At 47.7% G+C, this 16,573-nt stretch overlaps 1 protein-coding gene, 1 long non-coding RNA gene and 1 other non-coding gene across 3 annotated transcripts in view; all 3 read left to right on the top strand.

Moving 5' to 3' along the window:
* LOC139533589 (transmembrane protein 19-like) overlaps nucleotides 1–10,212 on the top strand; it is a 41,936-nt gene extending 31,724 nt beyond the window's left edge. Inside the window, exon 9 of the mRNA XM_071331738.1 lies at nucleotides 542–10,212. The gene's annotated coding sequence lies outside the window, so the exon portion shown is untranslated. The remainder of the gene's footprint in view (nucleotides 1–541) is intronic.
* Nucleotides 10,213–10,594: 382 nt separating this feature from the next.
* trnak-cuu (transfer RNA lysine (anticodon CUU)) lies at nucleotides 10,595–10,667 on the top strand. The gene has a single exon. It is a non-coding gene; the product is annotated as a tRNA-Lys (tRNA).
* A 375-nt stretch (nucleotides 10,668–11,042) lies between these two features.
* Nucleotides 11,043–15,369, top strand: LOC139533591 (uncharacterized). The gene is made up of 4 exons (XR_011666822.1): nucleotides 11,043–11,169; nucleotides 11,382–11,481; nucleotides 15,069–15,146; nucleotides 15,303–15,369. It is a non-coding gene; the product is annotated as an uncharacterized lncRNA (long non-coding RNA).
* Nucleotides 15,370–16,573: the final 1,204 nt, after the last annotated feature.

Below are 16,573 nucleotides of genomic sequence, written 5' to 3'. Positions count from 1 at the left end.
TGAGAGAAGCCTACACCCTACACTAGAGAAGGGAAGGGGAAGGAGTGAGAGAAGCCTACACCCTACACTAGAGAAGGGAAGGGGTGAGAGAAGCCTACACCCTACACTAGAGAAGGGATGGGGAAGGAGTGAGAGAAGCCTACACCCTACACTAGAGAAGGGATGGGGAAGGAGTGAGAGAAGCCTACACCCTACACTAGAGAAGGGATGGGGTGAGAGAAGCCTACACCCTACACTAGAGAAGGGAAGGGGTGAGAGAAGCCTACACCCTACACTAGAGAAGGGAAGGGGTGAGAGAAGCCTACACCCTACACTAGAGAAAGGGTGAGAGAAGCCTACACCCTACACTAGAGAAGGGATGGGGTGAGAGAAGCCTACACCCTACACTAGAGAAGGGAAGGGGTGAGAGAAGCCTACACCCTACACTAGAGAAAGGGTGAGAGAAGCCTACACCCTACACTAGAGAAGGGAAGGGGTGAGAGAAGCCTACACCCTACACTAGAGAAGGGAAGGGGTGAGAGAAGCCTACACCCTACACTAGAGAAGGGATGGGGTGAGAGAAGGGAAGGGGTGAGAGAAGCCTACACCCTACACTAGAGAAGGGAAGGGGTGAGAGAAGCCTACACCCTACAGTAGAGAATGGATGGGGTGAGAGAAGCCTACACCCTACACTAGAGAAGGGATGGGGTGAGAGAAGCCTACACCCTACACTAGAGAAGGGAAGGGGTGAGAGAAGCCTACACCCTACAGTAGAGAAGGGATGGGGTGAGAGAAGCCTACACCCTACACTAGAGAAGGGATGGGGTGAGAGAAGCCTACACCCTACACTAGAGAAGGGAAGGGGTGAGAGAAGCCTACACCCTACACTAGAGAAGGGATGGGGTGAGAGAAGCCTACACCCTACACTAGAGAAGGGAAGGGGTGAGAGAAGCCTACACCCTACAGTAGAGAAGGGATGGGGTGAGAGAAGCCTACACCCTACACTAGAGAAGGGATGGGGTGAGAGAAGCCTACACCCTACACTAGAGAAGGGAAGGGGTGAGAGAAGCCTACACCCTACCCTAGAGAAGGGAAGGGGTGAGAGAAGCCTACACCCTACACTAGAGAAGGGAAGGGGTGAGAGAAGCCTACACCCTACACTAGAGAAAGGGTGAGAGAAGCCTACACCCTACACTAGAGAAGGGAAGGGGTGAGAGAAGCCTACACCCTACAGTAGAGAAGGGAAGGGGTGAGAGAAGCCTACACCCTACACTAGAGAAGGGATGGGGTGAGAGAAGCCTACACCCTACACTAGAGAAGGGAAGGGGTGAGAGAAGCCTACACCCTACAGTAGAGAAGGGATGGGGTGAGAGAAGCCTACACCCTACACTAGAGAAGGGATGGGGTGAGAGAAGCCTACACCCTACACTAGAGAAGGGAAGGGGTGAGAGAAGCCTACACCCTACACTAGAGAAGGGAAGGGGTGAGAGAAGCCTACACCCTACAGTAGAGAAGGGAAGGGGTGAGAGAAGCCTACACCCTACACTAGAGAAGGGATGGGGTGAGAGAAGCCTACACCCTACACTAGAGAAGGGATGGGGTGAGAGAAGCCTACACCCTACACTAGAGAAGGGATGGGGTGAGAGAAGCCTACACCCTACACTAGAGAAGGGAAGGGGAAGGAGTGAGAGAAGCCTACACCCTACACTAGAGAAGGGAAGGGGTGAGAGAAGCCTACACCCTACACTAGAGAAGGGATGGGGAAGGAGTGAGAGAAGCCTACACCCTACACTAGAGAAGGGATGGGGAAGGAGTGAGAGAAGCCTACACCCTACACTAGAGAAGGGATGGGGTGAGAGAAGCCTACACCCTACACTAGAGAAGGGAAGGGGTGAGAGAAGCCTACACCCTACACTAGAGAAGGGAAGGGGTGAGAGAAGCCTACACCCTACACTAGAGAAAGGGTGAGAGAAGCCTACACCCTACACTAGAGAAGGGATGGGGTGAGAGAAGCCTACACCCTACACTAGAGAAGGGAAGGGGTGAGAGAAGCCTACACCCTACACTAGAGAAAGGGTGAGAGAAGCCTACACCCTACACTAGAGAAGGGAAGGGGTGAGAGAAGCCTACACCCTACACTAGAGAAGGGAAGGGGTGAGAGAAGCCTACACCCTACACTAGAGAAGGGATGGGGTGAGAGAAGGGAAGGGGTGAGAGAAGCCTACACCCTACACTAGAGAAGGGAAGGGGTGAGAGAAGCCTACACCCTACAGTAGAGAATGGATGGGGTGAGAGAAGCCTACACCCTACACTAGAGAAGGGATGGGGTGAGAGAAGCCTACACCCTACACTAGAGAAGGGAAGGGGTGAGAGAAGCCTACACCCTACAGTAGAGAAGGGATGGGGTGAGAGAAGCCTACACCCTACACTAGAGAAGGGATGGGGTGAGAGAAGCCTACACCCTACACTAGAGAAGGGAAGGGGTGAGAGAAGCCTACACCCTACACTAGAGAAGGGATGGGGTGAGAGAAGCCTACACCCTACACTAGAGAAGGGAAGGGGTGAGAGAAGCCTACACCCTACAGTAGAGAAGGGATGGGGTGAGAGAAGCCTACACCCTACACTAGAGAAGGGATGGGGTGAGAGAAGCCTACACCCTACACTAGAGAAGGGAAGGGGTGAGAGAAGCCTACACCCTACACTAGAGAAGGGAAGGGGTGAGAGAAGCCTACACCCTACAGTAGAGAAGGGAAGGGGTGAGAGAAGCCTACACCCTACACTAGAGAAGGGATGGGGTGAGAGAAGCCTACACCCTACACTAGAGAAGGGATGGGGTGAGAGAAGCCTACACCCTACACTAGAGAAGGGAAGGGGTGAGAGAAGCCTACACCCTACACTAGAGAAGGGATGGGGAAGGAGTGAGAGAAGCCTACACCCTACACTAGAGAAGGGATGGGGTGAGAGAAGCCTACACCCTACACTAGAGAAGGGAAGGGGAAGGAGTGAGAGAAGCCTACACCCTACAGTAGAGAAGGGAAGGGGTGAGAGAAGCCTACACCCTACACTAGAGAAGGGATGGGGTGAGAGAAGCCTACACCCTACACTAGAGAAGGGAAGGGGTGAGAGAAGCCTACACCCTACACTAGAGAAGGGAAGGGGTGAGAGAAGCCTACACCCTACACTAGAGAAGGGAAGGGGTGAGAGAAGCCTACACCCTACACTAGAGAAAGGGTGAGAGAAGCCTACACCCTACACTAGAGAAGGGAAGGGGTGAGAGAAGCCTACACCCTACAGTAGAGAAGGGAAGGGGTGAGAGAAGCCTACACCCTACACTAGAGAAGGGATGGGGTGAGAGAAGCCTACACCCTACACTAGAGAAGGGAAGGGGTGAGAGAAGCCTACACCCTACAGTAGAGAAGGGATGGGGTGAGAGAAGCCTACACCCTACACTAGAGAAGGGATGGGGTGAGAGAAGCCTACACCCTACACTAGAGAAGGGAAGGGGTGAGAGAAGCCTACACCCTACACTAGAGAAGGGAAGGGGTGAGAGAAGCCTACACCCTACAGTAGAGAAGGGAAGGGGTGAGAGAAGCCTACACCCTACACTAGAGAAGGGATGGGGTGAGAGAAGCCTACACCCTACACTAGAGAAGGGATGGGGTGAGAGAAGCCTACACCCTACACTAGAGAAGGGATGGGGTGAGAGAAGCCTACACCCTACACTAGAGAAGGGAAGGGGAAGGAGTGAGAGAAGCCTACACCCTACACTAGAGAAGGGAAGGGGTGAGAGAAGCCTACACCCTACACTAGAGAAGGGATGGGGAAGGAGTGAGAGAAGCCTACACCCTACACTAGAGAAGGGATGGGGAAGGAGTGAGAGAAGCCTACACCCTACACTAGAGAAGGGATGGGGTGAGAGAAGCCTACACCCTACACTAGAGAAGGGAAGGGGTGAGAGAAGCCTACACCCTACACTAGAGAAGGGAAGGGGTGAGAGAAGCCTACACCCTACACTAGAGAAAGGGTGAGAGAAGCCTACACCCTACACTAGAGAAGGGATGGGGTGAGAGAAGCCTACACCCTACACTAGAGAAGGGAAGGGGTGAGAGAAGCCTACACCCTACACTAGAGAAAGGGTGAGAGAAGCCTACACCCTACACTAGAGAAGGGAAGGGGTGAGAGAAGCCTACACCCTACACTAGAGAAGGGAAGGGGTGAGAGAAGCCTACACCCTACACTAGAGAAGGGATGGGGTGAGAGAAGCCTACACCCTACACTAGAGAAGGGAAGGGGTGAGAGAAGCCTACACCCTACACTAGAGAAGGGAAGGGGTGAGAGAAGCCTACACCCTACAGTAGAGAAGGGAAGGGGTGAGAGAAGCCTACACCCTACACTAGAGAAGGGATGGGGTGAGAGAAGCCTACACCCTACACTAGAGAAGGGATGGGGTGAGAGAAGCCTACACCCTACACTAGAGAAGGGAAGGGGTGAGAGAAGCCTACACCCTACACTAGAGAAGGGATGGGGAAGGAGTGAGAGAAGCCTACACCCTACACTAGAGAAGGGATGGGGTGAGAGAAGCCTACACCCTACACTAGAGAAGGGAAGGGGAAGGAGTGAGAGAAGCCTACACCCTACAGTAGAGAAGGGAAGGGGTGAGAGAAGCCTACACCCTACACTAGAGAAGGGATGGGGTGAGAGAAGCCTACACCCTACACTAGAGAAGGGAAGGGGTGAGAGAAGCCTACACCCTACACTAGAGAAGGGAAGGGGTGAGAGAAGCCTACACCCTACACTAGAGAAGGGAAGGGGTGAGAGAAGCCTACACCCTACACTAGAGAAAGGGTGAGAGAAGCCTACACCCTACACTAGAGAAGGGAAGGGGTGAGAGAAGCCTACACCCTACAGTAGAGAAGGGAAGGGGTGAGAGAAGCCTACACCCTACACTAGAGAAGGGATGGGGTGAGAGAAGCCTACACCCTACACTAGAGAAGGGAAGGGGTGAGAGAAGCCTACACCCTACAGTAGAGAAGGGATGGGGTGAGAGAAGCCTACACCCTACACTAGAGAAGGGATGGGGTGAGAGAAGCCTACACCCTACACTAGAGAAGGGAAGGGGTGAGAGAAGCCTACACCCTACACTAGAGAAGGGAAGGGGTGAGAGAAGCCTACACCCTACAGTAGAGAAGGGAAGGGGTGAGAGAAGCCTACACCCTACACTAGAGAAGGGAAGGGGTGAGAGAAGCCTACACCCTACACTAGAGAAGGGATGGGGTGAGAGAAGCCTACACCCTACACTAGAGAAGGGATGGGGTGAGAGAAGCCTACACCCTACACTAGAGAAGGGAAGGGGAAGGAGTGAGAGAAGCCTACACCCTACACTAGAGAAGGGAAGGGGTGAGAGAAGCCTACACCCTACACTAGAGAAGGGATGGGGAAGGAGTGAGAGAAGCCTACACCCTACACTAGAGAAGGGATGGGGAAGGAGTGAGAGAAGCCTACACCCTACACTAGAGAAGGGATGGGGTGAGAGAAGCCTACACCCTACACTAGAGAAGGGATGGGGTGAGAGAAGCCTACACCCTACACTAGAGAAGGGAAGGGGTGAGAGAAGCCTACACCCTACACTAGAGAAAGGGTGAGAGAAGCCTACACCCTACACTAGAGAAGGGATGGGGTGAGAGAAGCCTACACCCTACACTAGAGAAGGGAAGGGGTGAGAGAAGCCTACACCCTACACTAGAGAAAGGGTGAGAGAAGCCTACACCCTACACTAGAGAAGGGAAGGGGTGAGAGAAGCCTACACCCTACACTAGAGAAGGGAAGGGGTGAGAGAAGCCTACACCCTACACTAGAGAAGGGATGGGGTGAGAGAAGGGAAGGGGTGAGAGAAGCCTACACCCTACACTAGAGAAGGGAAGGGGTGAGAGAAGCCTACACCCTACAGTAGAGAAGGGATGGGGTGAGAGAAGCCTACACCCTACACTAGAGAAGGGATGGGGTGAGAGAAGCCTACACCCTACACTAGAGAAGGGAAGGGGTGAGAGAAGCCTACACCCTACAGTAGAGAAGGGATGGGGTGAGAGAAGCCTACACCCTACACTAGAGAAGGGATGGGGTGAGAGAAGCCTACACCCTACACTAGAGAAGGGAAGGGGTGAGAGAAGCCTACACCCTACACTAGAGAAGGGAAGGGGTGAGAGAAGCCTACACCCTACAGTAGAGAAGGGAAGGGGTGAGAGAAGCCTACACCCTACACTAGAGAAGGGATGGGGTGAGAGAAGCCTACACCCTACACTAGAGAAGGGATGGGGTGAGAGAAGCCTACACCCTACACTAGAGAAGGGATGGGGTGAGAGAAGCCTACACCCTACACTAGAGAAGGGAAGGGGAAGGAGTGAGAGAAGCCTACACCCTACACTAGAGAAGGGAAGGGGTGAGAGAAGCCTACACCCTACACTAGAGAAGGGATGGGGAAGGAGTGAGAGAAGCCTACACCCTACACTAGAGAAGGGATGGGGTGAGAGAAGCCTACACCCTACACTAGAGAAGGGATGGGGTGAGAGAAGCCTACACCCTACACTAGAGAAGGGATGGGGTGAGAGAAGCCTACACCGTACACTAGAGAAGGGAAGGGGAAGGAGTGAGAGAAGCCTACACCCTACACTAGAGAAGGGAAGGGGTGAGAGAAGCCTACACCCTACACTAGAGAAGGGATGGGGAAGGAGTGAGAGAAGCCTACACCCTACACTAGAGAAGGGATGGGGAAGGAGTGAGAGAAGCCTACACCCTACACTAGAGAAGGGAGGGGGGGAGAGAAGCCTACACCCTACACTAGAGAAGGGAAGGGGTGAGAGAAGCCTACACCCTACACTAGAGAAGGGAAGGGGTGAGAGAAGCCTACACCCTACACTAGAGAAAGGGTGAGAGAAGCCTACACCCTACACTAGAGAAGGGATGGGGTGAGAGAAGCCTACACCCTACACTAGAGAAGGGAAGGGGTGAGAGAAGCCTACACCCTACACTAGAGAAAGGGTGAGAGAAGCCTACACCCTACACTAGAGAAGGGAAGGGGTGAGAGAAGCCTACACCCTACACTAGAGAAGGGAAGGGGTGAGAGAAGCCTACACCCTACACTAGAGAAGGGATGGGGTGAGAGAAGCCTACACCCTACACTAGAGAAGGGAAGGGGTGAGAGAAGCCTACACCCTACACTAGAGAAGGGAAGGGGTGAGAGAAGCCTACACCCTACAGTAGAGAAGGGAAGGGGTGAGAGAAGCCTACACCCTACACTAGAGAAGGGATGGGGTGAGAGAAGCCTACACCCTACACTAGAGAAGGGATGGGGTGAGAGAAGCCTACACCCTACACTAGAGAAGGGAAGGGGTGAGAGAAGCCTACACCCTACACTAGAGAAGGGATGGGGAAGGAGTGAGAGAAGCCTACACCCTACACTAGAGAAGGGATGGGGTGAGAGAAGCCTACACCCTACACTAGAGAAGGGAAGGGGAAGGAGTGAGAGAAGCCTACACCCTACAGTAGAGAAGGGAAGGGGTGAGAGAAGCCTACACCCTACACTAGAGAAGGGATGGGGTGAGAGAAGCCTACACCCTACACTAGAGAAGGGAAGGGGTGAGAGAAGCCTACACCCTACACTAGAGAAGGGAAGGGGTGAGAGAAGCCTACACCCTACACTAGAGAAGGGAAGGGGTGAGAGAAGCCTACACCCTACACTAGAGAAAGGGTGAGAGAAGCCTACACCCTACACTAGAGAAGGGAAGGGGTGAGAGAAGCCTACACCCTACAGTAGAGAAGGGAAGGGGTGAGAGAAGCCTACACCCTACACTAGAGAAGGGATGGGGTGAGAGAAGCCTACACCCTACACTAGAGAAGGGAAGGGGTGAGAGAAGCCTACACCCTACAGTAGAGAAGGGATGGGGTGAGAGAAGCCTACACCCTACACTAGAGAAGGGATGGGGTGAGAGAAGCCTACACCCTACACTAGAGAAGGGAAGGGGTGAGAGAAGCCTACACCCTACACTAGAGAAGGGAAGGGGTGAGAGAAGCCTACACCCTACAGTAGAGAAGGGAAGGGGTGAGAGAAGCCTACACCCTACACTAGAGAAGGGAAGGGGTGAGAGAAGCCTACACCCTACACTAGAGAAGGGATGGGGTGAGAGAAGCCTACACCCTACACTAGAGAAGGGATGGGGTGAGAGAAGCCTACACCCTACACTAGAGAAGGGAAGGGGAAGGAGTGAGAGAAGCCTACACCCTACACTAGAGAAGGGAAGGGGTGAGAGAAGCCTACACCCTACACTAGAGAAGGGATGGGGAAGGAGTGAGAGAAGCCTACACCCTACACTAGAGAAGGGATGGGGAAGGAGTGAGAGAAGCCTACACCCTACACTAGAGAAGGGATGGGGTGAGAGAAGCCTACACCCTACACTAGAGAAGGGATGGGGTGAGAGAAGCCTACACCCTACACTAGAGAAGGGAAGGGGTGAGAGAAGCCTACACCCTACACTAGAGAAAGGGTGAGAGAAGCCTACACCCTACACTAGAGAAGGGATGGGGTGAGAGAAGCCTACACCCTACACTAGAGAAGGGAAGGGGTGAGAGAAGCCTACACCCTACACTAGAGAAAGGGTGAGAGAAGCCTACACCCTACACTAGAGAAGGGAAGGGGTGAGAGAAGCCTACACCCTACACTAGAGAAGGGAAGGGGTGAGAGAAGCCTACACCCTACACTAGAGAAGGGATGGGGTGAGAGAAGGGAAGGGGTGAGAGAAGCCTACACCCTACACTAGAGAAGGGAAGGGGTGAGAGAAGCCTACACCCTACAGTAGAGAAGGGATGGGGTGAGAGAAGCCTACACCCTACACTAGAGAAGGGATGGGGTGAGAGAAGCCTACACCCTACACTAGAGAAGGGAAGGGGTGAGAGAAGCCTACACCCTACAGTAGAGAAGGGATGGGGTGAGAGAAGCCTACACCCTACACTAGAGAAGGGATGGGGTGAGAGAAGCCTACACCCTACACTAGAGAAGGGAAGGGGTGAGAGAAGCCTACACCCTACACTAGAGAAGGGAAGGGGTGAGAGAAGCCTACACCCTACAGTAGAGAAGGGAAGGGGTGAGAGAAGCCTACACCCTACACTAGAGAAGGGATGGGGTGAGAGAAGCCTACACCCTACACTAGAGAAGGGATGGGGTGAGAGAAGCCTACACCCTACACTAGAGAAGGGATGGGGTGAGAGAAGCCTACACCCTACACTAGAGAAGGGAAGGGGAAGGAGTGAGAGAAGCCTACACCCTACACTAGAGAAGGGAAGGGGTGAGAGAAGCCTACACCCTACACTAGAGAAGGGATGGGGAAGGAGTGAGAGAAGCCTACACCCTACACTAGAGAAGGGATGGGGTGAGAGAAGCCTACACCCTACACTAGAGAAGGGATGGGGTGAGAGAAGCCTACACCCTACACTAGAGAAGGGATGGGGTGAGAGAAGCCTACACCCTACACTAGAGAAGGGAAGGGGAAGGAGTGAGAGAAGCCTACACCCTACAGTAGAGAAGGGAAGGGGTGAGAGAAGCCTACACCCTACACTAGAGAAGGGATGGGGTGAGAGAAGCCTACACCCTACACTAGAGAAGGGATGGGGTGAGAGAAGCCTACACCCTACACTAGAGAAGGGATGGGGTGAGAGAAGCCTACACCCTACACTAGAGAAGGGAAGGGGAAGGAGTGAGAGAAGCCTACACCCTACACTAGAGAAGGGAAGGGGTGAGAGAAGCCTACACCCTACACTAGAGAAAGGGTGAGAGAAGCCTACACCCTACACTAGAGAAGGGATGGGGTGAGAGAAGCCTACACCCTACACTAGAGAAGGGATGGGGTGAGAGAAGCCTACACCCTACACTGGAGAAGGGATGGGGTGAGAGAAGGGAAGGGGTGAGAGAAGCCTACACCCTACACTAGAGAAGGGGTGGGGTGAGAGAAGGGAAGGGGTGAGAGAAGCCTACACCCTACACTAGAGAAGGGGTGGGGTGAGAGAAAGAAGGGACAGTGTTATGTCGCCAGCCCCCCAAACATAACACTGTCCTATAATATAAGTGGATGAACTCCTTTATGAATGTGGTTTGTAATGGTTGTTTTGATAAAGTGTCGGCATCCTGTGGTAAGTGATTCATTGATGCTGTAAAGCAATTAGCGTTGGAATAAATACTTAATGGATTTTTTGCCTTATTGCATCATATGAATGTTGAGAGGGCAACATTACCAGGGATGATTACCCTTTCTAGGACCATGACCTGAGTACATATTACACCAGCAGCTGATCTATAATCAGGGCCTGTATTCACAAAACCTTTTAGAGTAACAGTGCTGATATATGATCAGTTTTACGTTTAGATTTATATTGAATAAGATGACATGGACAGGAGGAACCTGATTCTAGATCAGCACTCCTACTCAGACGCTTTGTGAACGCAGTGGTGAACACGCCGTGTAATTACATCAGTCTTGGAGCGAGTTCTGTGTGAATTCCAAGAGGGCTGGAAGGGGGCAGGGTTCGCGCCTCATGGTTTGTAAAGGGGGAGTTTCCTTATGTTACGCAAGCCCGGCTAGCTCAGTCGGTAGAGCATGAGACTCTTAATCTCAGGGTCGTGGGTTCGAGCCCCACGTTGGGCGCATACCTTTTGAAAGATCGCTTTAATCCTTCTCAATAAATAATATACGAAGAAGTTCTTAGTTTGAACAAAAATGTTGATATTCTCTGTACACTTGAAGTCTGGTGCTGTGTGTTTGATATATAGAAAAAGTGCCTGTTCCTCCTGCACACAATGCTGAAGAATAGGGCTATCTACTTTTGAAAATGGCTTTTATGTGTTTGACAATAATTAAAAGTATTCGACTTGGAGTTTATTTCCCCCCCATAAAAATCACAACGTACACTGAGAAAATAAATTATGAAGTATGTCAAAACATGTTTTCTGAGAGGGTGGGGTTTGTTATGCTTGTGCCGTGGCAACTACCAATGAGAGGAGCGTATTTGAAAACGTCATGGAGCACCACTTTCGAAATGTCCTATTTGACATGAACTCAGCTGATCGTTACTAAACTAACTGGATCTCAAGCCTTGACTACTTTTTCCTGCTGCTTGACTGTGGCTAATAACATTTTTAAAAAGAAGGTGGGTTCTTAACGACTACAATTAAAATGTACTTGGTATAATCAATGACATAATTTCAACGATTAACAGTTCGTATTAGTAACAATATTACATGCAGCAACGCTACAGCGTACGTTATTGTATGCAAGTTACAACAATGTTTACATAATTGGCTATGGATACAATGTATCAAAACACTAAACTGTCGCTAATGTCATGATGGCTTTCTGCAGGGAAAATGAGCTCTGGAAAAGCACTGCAGTCGGTGTCTCCTCACAACAATCAACAGCCGCCGACACCAAGCCTGGCGAAAAGAAAGACAATTCAAGAGAAGTAAGTTGTGAAAGTAGGAATGATTGTTAGATTAATGCATGTTAAACCTACAGTTTTTATACAGTATCATTTATGCAATGTGTATTACAATAGTGGCTTGTCGCCTTCCTTCCCGCCCGAGAGCCCCTCAGTGGAGGTGTCATAATACCCATAAAACCTAGCGGTCAAGCAGGGAAATGGTTCCAATCGAGGGATTTGAGAAACACTCAAATAAGGGCTGTGTTTTGTGTAGGTTTACCCTGGCGTGACATTTTGATAACCATGTAAGTCTCTCGCAAACATGGTGATTTCTCAATATATACTGCGTGATTTGAAAATGTTATTTAGCGTCAAAGTGGACATCGTGCAAGACTACAAATCCCTGCAAGCTCCAGGACATTATCTCTAGCTGGCACCTTTGCAAACAGGTGCATTTAAAGACATTTAGCCAATTTATTCATTACTACGTTTAGTTAGTTAATCCAGAGATTCTTACCTTTGCCTCGATTCGACTGTCTCGTCCAGAACATGGCATTTGTAGTTCTTTATGATAGCCACATTAGCAGCCAATTGGCATTTCATTTGTTGGGGGTAAATACAGGCAAATATGTTGATAAGTCACCTTGTCCCGAGAGACTTGTTATCAAAACGTCAAGCCAGGGTAAGCCTACATGAAACACAGCCCTTATTGTACGTGTTTCTAAAATCCCCTATGAGGAGAAATGAATGGTGAAAAACCATTTCGAACCATTTCCCTGTTGGACCGCTAGGTATTATGATTCATACTGTGGTACTCTATGTTTGGGGTGGAGACATGAGCATCTCATATACAGATTTGTCTCCCCTCCTCAATTCAATTTAGAGAGGAAAATCTGTCTTCCTCCAGCAGGTGGTGTTTTTTTCTGCCCACCAAGTAAGGAGTTTGTATGGAGTGTTGAATTTGTTCAACCAAAAAATAATTCCACCAATCCAAAGCAAGGACAGGCGGGAGCTAGACAGTCCGCCGTGCCGCTTTGTGGACAACAACTCCCGTTAGAGCGGCGAGACGTGTATCTTGCCAGTATATACATTATCTTCATTTCAATTCACCCACTGGGGTATAATAAGCTCTCCCCTTGGCAAATAGTTCTGGTTACCATGTGAGAGATGACTTATAACCCACGGGAGAGTGCCCCTAGTCAGGGTCATGGCTAGAAGGGATTCAGCTTTACTCAAATTAATATAAAAATATATTTATTAGCATTTTAGCTAACCGTAACCCTTTTCTTAACCTAATTATCCTAACCTGCTACTGTAATTATCCTTTAACTACCCTGCTGTGTAAGTTCTCCTAACTTGCTACGAAAAAGTAAAACCTGACGTTAATTTGACAAAAGTTGGAATCCCTTCTAGCTAGTCAAAGCCAGAGGGTTGTTTTTTTTAAATCTTCACATTTTCAAACGGTCAATTTATATTTTCCAACGGGGCTGTACATTTGGGTGAGTTTTTTTTTTCTCGCCTGAGTAGCCTCGTTTCACTGCCAAAAATAAAATGAAACCATCTAATGTTCAGCGGAATAACAACACAATGTCAAATACATGTAGCCTAGTCAAATGATGAACATCAATCACATTGACCGTTACTCTCTGGCGGGAATTCCACTAAAGGTCCGTATGTAGCCAAACGTAGCTGCTGCTCATTCCCTTTGTTCGATAAATGGTTTTTAAAAAGTAAGCCCCCGCCCTATGGGACTCCCGATTACGGCTGGTTGTGATACAGCCCGGGATCAAACCAGGGTCTGTAGTGACGCCTCTGGCACTGAGATGCAGTGCCTCAGACCGCTGCGCCACTCGGGAGGCCATCTATACACACATAGTCTAAGTTCAAATACACCCAAGCTGCGTTAATTGTATGGTAATATACTTTTTATGAATTTTAAATCCGATCTAATTAAATGATGGACAGTTTTCATTGATCCAAGAAGTGATCTTGTGTGAAAACCCCTATGGAGGAATGTTGGTGTGCTGCCTGTAAACTAGTGGTATGTTATATATTTTATTTTTTAAGGGGGTAGATCAGCTTTAGTATTGTAAAGCTGTAATGTAATTGTTCTGCATAATTTCCAATCCCCCATATATTTTGTTTGTAGATATAAATACACATGCATACATACCAATACATATACAGTACCAGTCAAAAGTTTAGATACACCTATTAATTCCAGGGTTCTTCTTTATTTTTCTACATTGTAGAAAAACTATGAAATAACACACATGGTATCATGTAGTAACCAAAAAAAGAGTTAAATAAATCAAAATATATTTGAGATTCTTCAAAGTAGCCACCCTTTGTCTTACGTTTTCCAGCTTCCACTTGCCTCTTCCATTTTTGCGATAGTGCTGTAATTAGTTGGTTGTAATTTTGGGTAGAGCAGACATTTCCATGTGTCTGTGTTAGCTGCATGTGTGACAACTCCACCAGTTCTATTTATGATATCATTTACAAAGATTATATATTTTAATTTTTATCAACAATATTTTTATTTATTTTTTATCAATTACTATATTTGAGTTTAACCACTATTTGTTGTACTGTTTGTTCTGTCTGGTGGATTAAACTGAAATTGCAACCAATTTTCTACGGCTTGTTTTAAAAATAACGATATTTTGGAGATGATTTCGTTTTCAAATAATCAGAAGTGAGGTTGTAATATGAATAAAGGGGGAAAAAGCCATTCTTGAACATGAGGTGAGACATTCTTAAAACTTCGGCAGACCGAGTGAGAGGGTCGTCACACCCTGGATTTCTAAACCCTTAATATTATTGTTGGATCTGATTTTTAACAACTAACATTTCAATGGCAATAATAAATAGATATGCTGATAGTGGACAACCTTGTTTTACTTCTCTTGACAGTTTTTAAAAAATTCTGAGAAGTAGCCATTATTTACTATTTTACACCTAGGGTTACTATACATAACTTTAACCCATTTTATAAAAGATTCTCAAAAATTGAAATAATCCAGGCATTTGTATATAAACTTCAGTTGTACTTTATTAAAGGCCTCTTCAAAGTCGGCTATGAAAATCAGGCCTGGTTTCCCAGATTTTTCATAGTGTTCTATTGTTTCCAGTACTTGTCTTTATATTATCTCCAATGTATTGTCCGTGTAAAAAAAAAAATGTTTGATTAGGATGAATAATATCCGGCAATACCTTTTTAATTCTATGCGCTAAGCATTTTGCTTGATTTTTTGCGTCACAACACTGAAGTGTAAGAGGCCTCCAATTTTTTTTAAATGGACTGGATCTTTATATTTACCACATGGCTCCTGTTTCAATAATAATGAAATCAGACCTTGTTGAGTATCTGATACCATGTGTATATAGAAGTGGTTAAAACATGCTAATAATGGTCCTCTGAGTATATCAAAAAAGGTTTGGTATACCTCCACTGGGAAAACTCAAGGGCGGGATGGCATACCAGACTTAAAGGCTTTAATTGCATCAAGAAGTACCTCATCTGTAATTTGGCATTCACTAGTTGGATGATTGCTTGATATATTCTCTTGCTCTCTTTCTTGCGCTACTCTCACTCTCTTTCTCTATTGCCTTGTGTGGCAATGTAGGTCTGCAATAAGGAGTCCAACAGACAATGTGATGTCCCCATGTACAAGACAGCTCATGAAGAAAGCTATCAAGGACATGTAAGTATAATTAAAATGTCTCTGTCAGACAAATGTTATTTGTTTTTGTTTCATTTGACTGACATTTGGAGTATGTGGAATTGACTAAATTTCTGTAACTGGAGCAGGCTGTGTAATCTAAATGCCATTTTTACATTTGTTTATTCTTGATTCCAGACCGTCATCTCCCAGACCCAGACGGGAAGCAAAAGAGAACACTGCAAATAAATGAATTACCTTTTTATGTACAGTGTGATGTCTTTACGGTATTCCTCTCTCTGCTACGATGGTCAGATCAATCAATCATTGACACTTTCCTGACATTATACTGTCTTAAGATGTTCTTACTAACCAAGCTGCTCACACTTTATTGATCCATTATGCAATATGGTGTATATGGGGGGGGTATATTCTACATTAATATGGTGTATATGGGGGGAGGGGGTTATATTCTTCATTAATATGGTGTATATGGGGGGGTTTATATTCTTCATTAATATGGTGTATATGGGGGGGGGGGGGGTATATTCTTCATTAATATGGTGTATATGGGGGGGTTTATATTCTTCATTAATATGGTGTATATGGGGGGGGGTATATTCTTCATTAATATGGTGTATATGGGGGGGGGGTTATATTCTTCATTAATATGGTGTATATGGGGGGGGGGTTTATATTCTTCATTAATATGGTGTATATGGGGGGGGGTTATATTCTTCATTAATATGGTGTATATGGGGGGGGGGTATATTCTTCATTAATATGGTGTATATGGGGGGGGGGGTATATTCTTCATTAATATGGTGTATATGGGGGGGGGGGTTATATTCTTCATTAATATGGTGTATATGGGGGGGGGGGGTTATATTCTTCATTAATATGGTGTATTTTGGGGGGGGGTTATATTCTTCATTAATATGGTGTATATGGGGGGGGGGGTTATATTCTTCATTAATATGGTGTATATGGGGGGGGGGGGGTTATATTCTTCATTAATATGGTGTATATGGGGGGGGGGTTATATTCTTCATTAATATGGTGTATTTTGGGGGGGGGTTATATTCTTCATTAATATGGTGTATATGGGGGGGGGGTTATATTCTTCATTAATATGGTGTATATGGGGGGGGGGGGGGGGGTATATTCTTCATTAATATGGTGTATATATGGGGGGGGGGTTATATTCTTCATTAATATGGTGTATATGGGGGGGGGGTTATATTCTTCATTAATATGGTGTATTTTGGGGGGGGGTTATATTCTTCATTAATATGGTGTATATGGGGGGGGGTTATATTCTTCATTAATATGGTGTATTTTGGGGGGGGGGGTTATATTCTTCATTAATATGGTGTATATGGGGGGGGGGGTTATATTCTTCATTAATATGGTGTATATGGGGGGGGGGGTATATTCTTCATTAATATGGTGTATATGGGGGGGGGGTT

This window comes from Salvelinus alpinus, chromosome 11, assembly GCF_045679555.1.
Source record: "Salvelinus alpinus chromosome 11, SLU_Salpinus.1, whole genome shotgun sequence".
Classification (NCBI taxonomy): Eukaryota; Metazoa; Chordata; class Actinopteri; order Salmoniformes; family Salmonidae; genus Salvelinus; species Salvelinus alpinus.
This window is presented reverse-complemented; position numbering and strand designations above follow the sequence as displayed.